The sequence below is a fragment of the Ranitomeya variabilis genome, chromosome 1, assembly GCF_051348905.1.
Source record: "Ranitomeya variabilis isolate aRanVar5 chromosome 1, aRanVar5.hap1, whole genome shotgun sequence".
Lineage (NCBI taxonomy): Eukaryota > Metazoa > Chordata > Amphibia > Anura > Dendrobatidae > Ranitomeya > Ranitomeya variabilis.
Window position 1 is genome coordinate 663,474,753 of NC_135232.1, and position 12,683 is coordinate 663,487,435.

The 12,683-nt window shown below is 43.4% G+C and overlaps 1 protein-coding gene across 2 annotated transcripts in view; it reads left to right on the top strand.

The window, feature by feature from the left end:
* The window catches only part of FMN1 (formin 1), a 445,090-nt gene that overhangs the window by 14,858 nt on the left and 417,549 nt on the right, over positions 1–12,683 (top strand). The window contains exon 1 of one of the 2 annotated variants that reach the window (XM_077263415.1): positions 10,301–10,666. The exons of the other annotated variant lie outside the window; for it this stretch is intronic. The gene's annotated coding sequence lies outside the window, so the exon portion shown is untranslated. Of the gene's footprint in view, positions 1–10,300; positions 10,667–12,683 lie in introns of those variants that run through there. 2 annotated transcript variants of the gene reach the window in all.

Sequence of the window (12,683 nt, forward strand, 5' to 3'; positions counted from 1 at the left end):
AACAGACACAACTCGATTTTGATGTTCTTCTTCGTCCCCCCCAGATGATATGGCTAGGACGCACCCGTATGACGGGTAGGCTCGGAGCTCTTCCGGGACCCTAGTGTCGCCCCTCTCCAACTGTTGCCCCCTATGTCTTCTTAGGTGATTTGAGTGAGACAGCCCACCTATAACTGACTGTCCTGCCGTAGGTTTGAAGTAAGGCCTGGAGCTCAATACTTCCTCGGCGTTTCCGGCCACCAGCTACGCGCCTCAGTAGGATGTTGCCTCGTCTTACAGCACGACTCCTACTGGTGTTGCTCCTTGTTGCGTTGATCTCGTTTCTCACTCAGCACAATAAACCTCGCTTCTTGTCCTTTCTTGGGGTACCGCCGCGATGAAGTGCAGGCGCGGTCCCGTAACGTTCTTTCCTGTTCGCTAGGCCTCTGTCAGGATCCCACCTCTGACAAGGACCCCCCTGAATCTTCCCCTGCAACACCCTCTGCCACAGGATGTTGCCTGGTTCCAACCCAGTCAGCTTCTCACTAACTTCCTACCTAACCACCAGTTTTACCAGAATGTGAGGAGTGGCCTAATACATAGCACCCTTAGCTCCCCCTGGAGGCCAGACTGTGAAGTGTATTGGTGTCTGTGATACCTGGTCAGGTGAACTCCTTCAGTGCCATCAGACGTACCATAGCCCCCCTTAGTGGCGGAGCATCAGTACTGCAACGACCAGGACTCTGGGGCGCTGCAGATACCCAATCAAAAAATAACCTATGCACAATTCCGTTCTCCGTTCTCCGGTCTCCATGTCTTCGGTCCAGTGTAGGATGAATTACTGGACAAAGCGTCAGATAGGAAGAAGGGCTTCCCAGAACAGAGACAAAAGATGATCCCGGCCTTTTGGATCACTCTATTCCATCCGAGGCAGGATTATAAAAGCAAGGGTAAAACCAGAAGGTGGAGCTACTCCAAGGGTGGTAGGGGCAGAAGCTCCTTTGATGACCAGGGGACCGGGTCGGGCAGGCAATGATGCCAAAAGCATCGGGGGAAGACTTCAATACTTCCTAGAAGGATGGAAGGAGATTACCCAGAATTAATGGATCCTGTGCACAATTGCTCATGGATACAAAGTGGAATTCACCCACCTACCCCCCCAGAAGATATTGCCTGACTCACAGCAAATCTCCCATGGTTCATGAAAGACTTCTAAGAGACATACAAGAGCTCATAGTTACCCTGTTCACAGCATTTTCATGGCCATTACTTCAGTCTGTTTTCTATAAAAATACCAGGAGGAGAATACCAGACCATAATAAATTTGAAACCACTAAACCAGTGGGTGTCTTAAAGGCGCTTCAAATTGGAGACCATCAGTTCAGTCATACTAATAAGGAAAGACTCGGTAATGTGTACATTAGATCTCAAAAGTGCATATTACGATGTGCCCATCCAGACCTCACATTAGAAATACCTCAGGTTTCCATTAAAAGACCGAGGGAAGATGCTTCATTTCCAATTCCGATGCCTACCATTCGGTCTCTCTTCCGCATCTCGAATCTTCACAAAGCTCATGGCAGAGGTGATGGCCTTCTTAAGGGCAAAAGACTTTCTCATAATCCCCTGCCTGGACGACCTGCTGTTAGTGGCAGACTCGCATCAACAGATGGAACAGTATCTGCTGGAGACCATGTCGCTTCTAGAGAGGCTAGGATGGGTAATAAACCTAAAAAAGTCGAGTCTCGAGCCGGAAAGGAGAAAAACATTTCTGGGGGTCCTTCTGAACTCAGAACAAGAGCACTTATTCCTTCCATCCCACAAACAGGCAGTCAGACAAGTTTAGTCGCTACAAAAGCAAGGATACGCCACTATTAGAGGGGCCATGAGAGTTCTGGGCTTAATGACTTCATGCATTTCCAGGGTCCAGCTGAGTCAATTTCACTCAAGGATTTTATAACGAGAGATCCTTTTGAAATGGGATGGGAAGGAAACTTCATTGGACACCAGAATGACAATATCCAAAGAAGTAAGACGCTCCTATCTTGGTGGATCGACATATCAAACCTACAGCAGGGGAAACCATGCAGAATGCCCCCCATGTATAAATATTACAAGAGACGCAAGCCTCAGTGGGTGGGGAGCCCATATAGAAGGACACTACCTCCAGGGAACATGGTCCACATCGGTGCGCAACAATTCATCAAACCTCAAAGAGCTCAGAGCAGTTTGGGGTTCGCTGAGGAGATGCCAGAGGAAGATTATGTAACAACTCGACTACTGTTTCCTTCCTGCTACATCAGGAAAGTCTGAGGCACTGTCACCTACATGATCTAGCAAAGACCATATTCTCCTTGGCAGAGCTCAATATAAAATCCCTAACGGCGGTACATCTGAAGGGAGAAAACAACCAGGTGGCATATTTTCTGAGCGGGAAGAGAATACATCCTGCAGAGTGGGCCTTAAATCAAGAGATTTTCGTACAACTTACCAGGGTCTGGGGTTCCCCAGAAATAACTTGTTCACCTCAAGGAGAGATACAAAAGACTTCTACTCGTTAAATCCAGGAGACAACCCGATGGCAGTAGATGCCTTAGCACAGGACTGGGATATGGAGCTGGCGTACACCTTCCCTCCACTGACCTTAATACCAAGAGTTCTACGGAAGATCCAGGAAAGTCAAACAGCAGTTATTCTAATAGTGCCGTACTGGCCCAAAAGAAGCTGGTTCCTGGTGTTGAGACAAATGGCGTTAGAAGAACCAATTCACCTACCATTACAACGGAATCTCCTAATGCAGGGCCCTCTTGTTCATCAGAATCTAGAGTTCTTACAGCTTTCAGCCTGGATCCTGAAAAGGAGATCCTGAAATTAAGGGGCTTGTCGGAGTCAGTTATATCTCCCCTGAAAAAGAATAGAAAACCTGTTACCTCAGCCTTATACTTTTTTTTTTTTTTTTAACCCCTTCACCCCCAAGGGTGGTTTGCACGTTAATGACCGGGCCAATTTTTACAATTCTGACCACTGTCCCTTTATGAGGCTATAACTCTGGAACGCTTTGACGGATCTTGGCGATTCTGACATTGTTTTCTCGTGACATATTGTACTTCATGTTAAAGGTAAAATTTATTCGATATAACTTGCCTTTATTTGTGAAAAAAATGGAAATTTGGCGAAAATTTTGAAAATTTTGCAATTTTCCAACTTTGAATTTTTGTGCCCTTAAATCACAGACATATGTCACGCAAAATACTTAATAAGTAACATTTCCCACATGTCTACTTTACATCAGTACAATTTTGGAACCAAAATTTTTTTTTGTGACGGAGTTATAAGGGTTAAAAGTTGACCAGCAATTTCTCATTTTTACAACACCATTTTTTTTTAGGGACCACATCTCATTTGAAGTCATTTTGAGGGGTCTATATGATAGAAAATACTCAAGTGTGACACCATTCTAAAAACTGCACCCCTCAAGGTGCTCAAAACCACATTCAAGAAGTTTATTAACCCTTCAGGTGTTTCACAGGAATTTTTGGAATGTTTAAATAAAAATGAACATTTAACTTTTTTTCACACAAAATTTATTTCAGCTCCAATTTGTTTTATTTTACCAAGGGTAACAGGAGAAAATGGACCCCCAAAGTTGTTGTACAATTTGTCCTGAGTACGATGATACCCCATATGTGGGTGTAAACCATTGTTTAGGCGCATGGCAGAGCTTGGAAGGGAAGGAGCGCCATTTGACTTTTCAATGCAAAATTGACTGGAATTGAGATGGGACGCCATGTTGCGTTTGGAGAGCCCCTGATGTGCCTAAACATTGAAACTCCCTACAAGTGACACCATTTTGGAAAGTAGACCCCCTAAGGAACTTATCTAGATGTGTGGTGAGCACTTTGACCCACCAAGTGCTTCACAGAAGTTTATAATGCAGAGCCGTAAAAATAAAAAATCATATTTTTTCACAAAAATGATCTTTTCGCCCCCAATTTTTTATTTTCCCAAGGGTAAGAAGAAATTGGACCCCAAAAAATGTTGTGCAATTTGTCCTAAGTACGCTGATACCCCATATGTGGGTGTAAACCATTGTTTGGGCGCATGGCAGAGCTTGGAAGGGAAGGAGCGCCATTTGACTTTTCAATGCAAAATTGACTGGAATTGAGATGGGACACCATGTTGCGTTTGGAGAGCCCCTGATGTGCCTAAACATTGAAACTCCCTACAAGTGACACCATTTTGGAAAGTAGACCCCCTAAGGAACTTATCTAGATGTGTGGTGAGCACTTTGACCCACCAAGTGCTTCACAGAAGTTTATAATGCAGAGCCGTAAAAATAAAAAATCATATTTTTTTCACAAAAATGATCTTTTTGCCCCCAATTTTTTATTTTCCCAAGGGTAAGAGAAGAAATTGGACCCCAAAAAATGTTGTGCAATTTGTCCTGAGTACGCTGATACCCCATATGTGGGTGTAAACCATTGTTTGGGCGCATGGCAGAGCTTGGAAGGGAAGGAGCGCCATTTGACTTTTCAATGCAAAATTGACTGGAATTGAGATGGGACGCCATGTTGCGTTTGGAGAGCCCCTGATGTGCCTAAACATTGAAACTCCCTACAAGTGACACCATTTTGGAAAGTAGACCCCCTAAGGAACTTATCTAGATGTGTTTTGAGAGCTTTGAACCCCCAAGTGTTTCACTACAGATTATAACGCAGAGCCGTGAAAATAATTTTTTTTTTTTTCTCAAAAATGATTTTTTAGCCCCCAGCTTTGTATTTTTACAAGGGTAACAGAATAAATTGGACCCCAAAATTTGTTTTCCAATTTGTCCTGAGTACGCTGATACCCCATATGTGGGGGGGAACCACTGTTTGGGCGCATGACAGAGCTCGGAAGGGAAGGAGCGCCATTTGGAATGCAGACTTAAATGGATTGGTCAGCAGCCGTCACGTTGCATTTGCAGAGCCCCTGATGTACCCAAACAGTACAAACCCCCCACAAGTGACCCCATATTGGAAACTAGACCTCCCAAGGAACTTATCTAGATGTGTTTTGAGAACTTTGAACCCCCAAGTGTTTCACTAAAGTTTATAGCGCAAAGCCGTGAAAATAAAAATTCTTTTTTTTTTTTCACAAAAATGATTTTTTAGCCCCCAGTTTTGTATTTTCACAAGGGTAACAGGATAAATTAGACCCCAAAAGTTGTTGTCCAATTTGTCCTGAGTACGCTGATACCCCATATGTCGGGGGGAACCACTGTTTGGGCGCATGACAGAGCTCGGAAGGGAAGGAGCGCCATTTGGAATGCAGCCTTAAATGGATTGGTCTGCAGGCGTCACGTTGCATTTGCAGAGCCCCTGATGTACCCAAACAGTACAAACCCCCCACAAGTGACCCCATATTGGAAACTAGACCTCCCAAGGAACTTATCTAGATGTGTTGTGAGAACTTTGAACCCCCAAGTGTTTCACTACAGTTTATAATGCAGAGCCGTGAAAATAAAACATCTTTTTTTTCCCACAAAAATGATTTTTAGCCCCCCAAATTTTTATTTTCCTAAGGATAACAAGAGAACTTGGACCCCAGAAGTTGTTGTTCAATTTGTCCCGAGTACGCTGATAACACATATGTTGGGGTAAACCCCTTTTTGGGCGCACGGGAGAGCTCGGAAGGGAAGGAGCACTGTTTTACTTTTTCAACGCAGAATTGGCTGGAATTGAGATTGGACGCCATGTCGCGCTTGGAGAGCCCCTGATGTGCCTGGACAGTGGAAACCCCCCAATTCTACCTGAAACCCTAACCCAAACACACCCCTAACCCTAATCCCAACGGTAACCCTAACCACACCCCTAGCCCTGACACACCCATAATTCTAATCCCAACCCTAATCCAAACGTAAATGTAATCCAAACCCTAACCCTAACTTTAGCCCCAACCCTAACTTTAGCCCCAACCCTAACTTTACCTCCAACCCTAGCCCTAACCCTAACCCTACCCCTAACCCTAACCCTAAACGTGACTGAAATACGTGGCACTGAAATACGTGGCACTGAAATACGTGGCACTGAAATACGTGGCACTGAAATTTGTGGCACTGAAATATGTGATACGTGGCACTTAAATACGTGGCACTGAAACACGTGGCACTGAAATACGTGATACGTGGCACTGAAATACGTGGCACTGAAATACGTGGCACTGAAATACGTGCAACTGAAATACGTGGTACTAAAATATGTGGCACTGAAATACGTGATACGTGGCACTGAAATACGTGGCACTGAAACACGTGGCACTGAAATACGTGATACGTGGCACTGAAATACATGGCACTGAAATACGTGGCACTGAAATACGTGGCACTGAAATACGTGGCACTATGACTGTCAGAAAATGTTCATTAAACGGTTAGGGGTGAGGTTAGGGGTAGAGTTAGGGTTAGGGTTTGGATCCCTTTATCACCTTGATGGTGGTGGGTGGCTTTTCAGTGTGTTTTCTGTTTTTTTCGATTAAAATGCATGCGTTTTTAACGCAAACAAACGCATGTGCTTAAAAACGCAAGAAAATACTGCAGGTTGTATTTCTGAAAATGAACGCATGCAGAAAAAAACCGCATGCGTTTGAAAACGCGACCAAACGCGTACAAAAAAACCGCATGCGTTTTCAATGTTAAATATAGGGAAAAAACGCATGCGTTTTTTTGTGCAAAAAACGCTGCAGACAAAAACGGAAGTGTGAAACCAGCGACGCTTTTTATAGCAAAAAAGTTTTTGCGTCTCCACATTTTGAGACCTATAATTTTTCCACATTTGCTCCACAGAGTCATGTGAGGTCTTGTTTTTTGCGGGACGAGTTGACGTTTTTATTGGTAACATTTTCGGACACGTGACCGTTTTTGATCGCTTTTTATTCCGATTTTTGTGAGGCAGAATGACCAAAAACCTGCTATTCATGAATTTCTTTTGGGAGAGGCGTTTATACCGTTCCGGGTTTGGTAAAATTGATAAAGCAGTTTTATTCGTCGGGTCAGTACGATTACAGCGATATCTCATTTATATCATTTTTTTTATGTTTTGGCGCTTTTATACGATAAAAACTATTTTATAGAAAAAATAATTATTTTGGTATCGCTTTATTCTCAGGACTATAACTTTTTTATTTTTTTGCTGATGATGCTGTATGGCGGCTTGTTTTTTGCGGGACAAGATGACGTTTTCAGCGGTACCATGGATATTTATATCAGTCTTTTTGATCGCGTGTTATTCCACTTTTTGTTCGGCGGTATGGTAATAAAGCGTTGTTTTTTGCCTCGTTTTTTTTTTTTTTTTCTTACGGTGTTTACTGAAGGGGTTAACTAGTGTGGCAGTTTTATAGGTTGGGTCGTTACGGACGTGGCGATACTAAATATGTGTACTTTTATTGTTTTTTTTTTTTTATTTAGATAAAGAAATGTATTTATGGGAATAATATTTTTTTTTTTTTTTTCATTATTTTGGAATATTTTTTTACACATTTGGAAATTTTTTTTTTTACTTTTTTACTTTGCCCCAGGGGGGGACAATACAGATCGGTGATCTGCCAGTTTGCATAGCACTCTGACAGATCACCGATCTGCGAGAAGTGCAGGCTGCTTCACAGTGCCTGCTCTGAGCAGGCGTCTGTGAAGCCACCTCCCTCCCTGCAGGACCCGGATCCGCGGCCATCTTGGATCCGGGTCTGGAGCAGGCAGGGAGGGAGGTAAGACCCTCGCAGCAACGCGATCACATCGCGTTGCTGCGGGGGGCTCAGGGAAGCCCGCAGGGAGCCCTCTCCCTGCGCGATGCTTCCCTGCATCGCCGGCACATCGCGATCATGTTTGATCGCGGTGTGCCGGGGGTTAATGTGCCGGGGGCGGTCCGTGACCGCTCCTGGCACATAGTGCCGGATGTCAGCTGCGATATGCAGCCGACACCCGGCCGCGATCGGCCGCGCTCCCCCCGTGAGCGCGGCCGATCGGCTATGACGTACTATCCCGTCGGCGGTCATACGGGCCCACCCCACCTCGACGGGATAGTACGTCAAATGTCGGGAAGGGGTTAAGGTCTGGAAGAAATGTTGCTCACACTGTGCAGGCCCAATATCCCTTAATCAGGATCCTAATATCCCTCAGGTTCTAGACTTTCTTCAGGCTGGCTTCGACAAGGGTCTAAAACCTAGTACACTTAAAGTACAGATTTCAGCGCTGGGGTCCTTTTTCGATTATCCTCTGAGCACCCCTGGGTAGTAAGATTTATTAGGGCCACTCAACGTATGAGACCCAAAATAAGTAGTTCTATTCCTCCTTGGGACCTCAATTTTAGTCCTAAATGAGTTACGACAGAAGCCTTATGAACCTCTAGACCAAGAAGACCTCAGATCGGTAACACTCAAAGCGGTTTTCCTGGTGGCAATAACCTCAGCACGACGTATAGGGGAGATCCAGGCCCTCTCCGTAAGAGACCCTTTCCTTGAGATCCAGGAGGACTGTATCATTTTAAGATTGGATCCTGCCTTTCTTCCCAAGGTGGTAACTGACTTTAACAGGAATCAGGAGATTATATTGCCCACCTTCTGCCAAGACTATAAGAACGAGAGAGAATGCTCTTTCCACTCTTTGGATGTTAAAAGGACAGTCCTACAATAACTAAAACTCACGGAAAGCTGGAGAATAAATTTGAACCTCTTCGTTCAGATGGCGGGAAAAAATAGAAGGAAGAGGGCATCGAAAGCCACCTTGGCAAGATGTCTAAAATCTACCATTACCGCAGCATACACCTAGGCGGGGAAAACTGCACCGGAAGGCCTCAGGGCTCACTCGCTGAGAGCAGTCTCTGCTTCATGGGCTGAGAGTGCAGGGGCATCCATGGACCAAATCTGCAGGGCCGCAACCTGGTCTAGATTAAATACTTTTTGTAGGCATAATAAATTGGACGTTCTGTCAAACCAACAAACGGCCTTTGGGAATAAAGTCCTCCATGCAGTAAATATCCGCCCCCCCCCCAAATAGGAGTTTTTTGTACTTCTCCTTGTGGTGCTGTCAGGAGGGACGTCCTGGAAAGTAGGAATTAGTCCTACCGGTAATGTTGTTACCAGGAGTCCATCATGACATCACCCCTTAAATTCCCTCCCTTAGATTTCCTATATGATTTGTGGTGTAAACATCTGTAGTAGGAAATTCAATAAAATAGCATTGCACCCATCCTGGTCTGGTACTTGGAAAAAGACACTGAAGGGTGATGGTGGGAGGGGCTATTTAACCTCTTCTATGCTCCTGTTCCTATCAAGGATATGAAGGCCAACCTCCTGGTGGTGCTGTCATGATGGACTCCTGGAAACGTTATCGGTAGGACTAATTCCTACTTCTTTTTTTTTTTTTTTTTTTTTCTTAGAGTTTCCATTGTAGATTAAATAAATTTTATATTTTGAAATATTACAATATCAAAAAGCTTTTTTTACTTAAAATAGGGGAAAAGGTAATTCAAATGTGTTTTTAACCATGGAGTTCAACTGAAGGGATTTTTTTTACAAACTCCTTGCAACTGTATAAAATAGTTGGTCAGCTTGGTGGCTCAGTGGTTAGCACGGTGGTCTTGCAGCTCTGGGCTCTTGGGTTCAAAACCCATCGAGGACAACATCTGCAATGAGCTTCTATGTTCTCCCCATGTTTGTGAGAGTTTCTGCCAGGTTCTCCGGTTTCATTCCAAATACCTAGTGATGGTGAATCTAGATTATAAACCCCAATGCGGACAGTCCTAATAATGTCTGAAAAAAGCTGCGGAATATGATGGTGCTACAGAAATAAAAACCGTAAATATCAGTAATAAATGTGCAGTGTGTTAACATGCACAAAGAACAGGGGAATCATTTGCCTTGGGGAGCCGCTAGCTTGGCTAGTCTGAAGTCTGAAATCCTTGCTGATATCCTACTATACATACAACCAAATGCAGCTGTTCACAATAGTCTATTATCAAATTACTAACCTACGCAACAACCTAATATTCTTTAGGCCAAATCACACTTGCATTTACTCCAAATCCAGGAGTGTTTTCATATATTATATTTTTTCCAACATAAATATTTTCTGGTTTTAGCTTAAAAAAAAAAATAAAAAAATAATCAACAAAGCTGCATGCTTGCTTGATTCCAGACTTCCAGTGCATCACAATACTTGAGATTGTCGACATGTGCGGTTAACTGTGGTTGGTCATGAAGAGGTTAAGAACTTTTCCATTGAAACCCGCCCCTATGAGCAGTGATTGGTTAGCTATATTCTAGCAGGCTGCAGGCTGCAGGAGAGGTCACATACATACATACAAGCAAGCAAGCGTGCAGCTGAGGTACCACCATAGAGATCAACCCAGGAAAGCTAGGGATCTGGGATGTTCATGTAATCAACTCAACCACAGGGATGGAGCTTATTATATATAGGTGTCTGACCATATAAACTGGGCGATGGACCGGGGAATATAAGAAAAGGCTACAGGTTTTCATCATTAGACAAGTGCTAGATGGAGTTGGACACTAGATGTAGACACAGCTCAGGAGGAGATGGAGATGGCATTGAGTAGAGAAGAACAGATTGAATGGAAAGGCTGGAAGTAATAGGAAGCTAAAGTGCAAGCCCCCCCCCGGAGACCCTGGAGGAAACAGCCGCCCATCCAGCATGGTGAGCAGGAGCTCAGCACCTTATAATATACATGATTGACAGCTGGATCAATACTCTTTATAACATCTGTGGCGAGATTGATAATGATACAATGTAATACGATACAATCGGTTTTAGTCTATTGGTAAATATTGTGTAACAAATGTTTCTTTTGTATGGTGTTTAGTAGTGTAAGGTTTATGTATATACATTGCTTGACATTGGTTCATTACTTCGTGAGACGTCATTCTGAAAGCTGCAATGTGTCTTCTTGTTTATCTGGGATTTTACAGCTGATTCCTATGCAGTAAAATCCCGACTCCCCGCTTACGGTTTGTACTGACGTCACATATTGTATAAAATACTGTATAAAGGATCATTCTTTGCAAGAAAACCTTAGTTGGTGCCTTGTCATGAATTCTGACTGATGATACTGCAATGTGCTGCAGATCTCGGCTGGAAATCCGATGAGATTTGCTTATGTGACTCAACTTTTCAGGGGTACGTGCAAAATTGGGAAAACCGAATGTGAACTTCTATAATGGAGGATCATGTGACTGTCATTCTGGTCCATATTTCGTATACATTGACTACTACTGTTCTGTTTTTAGAAATGTCTTAAGCCTTGCGGTTATGAATGGCTGGTGTGTAAGGGGATGTTCACATGGCAGAATTTTCTGCTATCCTTTCACCTGAATGTCTTTTTTGCTTCATGCACATTGGATTTCTGTAAGCTTTAGGCTACTTTCAAACGATAAGCTTTTGGTGAGTTTTTTTTGATGTTGCAGATTTTCTGCGCTTTTTAATTAAAATAGGTTACTTGCATTTTTTTTCAAAAATAAGCAACATCAAAAACCCCTTGTGGGAGCGTAGACTAATTCAGATGAAAGGGACAGCCACAGAAATTTTTGACAAGCCTGCCGCACATAAAATCATCATATAATAGTATAGAATGCCACTGTGCAACCATTCTGTTGATGCATTGTTGTACCATATGTACAGCCCAATGCCTAAATAGTATGGCACATTATATATGGCACAATCGCCCACCAGCATGTATCGCTTCCATTGAAGCTCTACAAGGAGGATAGTCGCGTCTTTCCTCTAGTTACGCAACATTTACGTGTTGAGAACTGGAGAGCACTAGTTACAGTATGTGTAGTCGTAGTATGGGTGAGCATGATCTATTCTATTCTATTCTATTCTGGTTCTTGCCTTTGTGACTTATTTTTAGCATTGCTGGTGTTTGGTCCTGGACTATAACTATTTGATCTGGGCTTGAATTATAGTAGAGTAGATGGCATTAATGTCTTTTCTCTTACGCATGCCCCCTCCTACGCATTTTTCTGCTTCATTATCCATGTCTATCCAGCCCTTTCTCTCTCTAGTTTCTTTGAAAGGATGAATAAGATTAACCTTTCAGCCCTCAAAGCCTCATGTTAACTGGTGTCTTGGTACCTCTGTGAGACAGAGCTTCATGGTAAAATAAAAACACAAACTTTGTACTATTTTTTTCCCCCCAGACTGTTATTGGTTAAAAAAAAAAAAAAAAAATTCTGCCAGCGGGTGTATGCAAATCTCTGAGAGCTGATTGTAAAATATTATTTGTATTTTCAGCCGTTTTTCCATGTGCAGTTTTTAATGCTGCAAAATGTGAGGAAATAACTCTTTGAAGGGTTTTTCCAGTCTAAAACTACAAAGTTTAAGGTTTCTCCAGTGCCTGCACTGGGAACTGCAGTCATGTGACAGCAACTTTGTTAAATGCTTTCTCTCGGCCACATTCTGACTAGACTGTTTCCGGTCACGTTCAATGCAACTGTTTTGAGCAATGCTAGAAACAGTCTACTTGGACGCTGCGTATTTGCACAGCGTCCAGCCCGCAGCAGCCAGATGTTACAGCATAGTGGAGGGATTTCAAGAAATCTCATGCCCACTATACATCCAGAGACGCCCGTGGCTCACCTGCGGAAAGGGACATGCGTCTTTCCAGACCGCAGCGTGTCTATTTATCTTGCAGAGATAGCCTCTGCAAGATAAA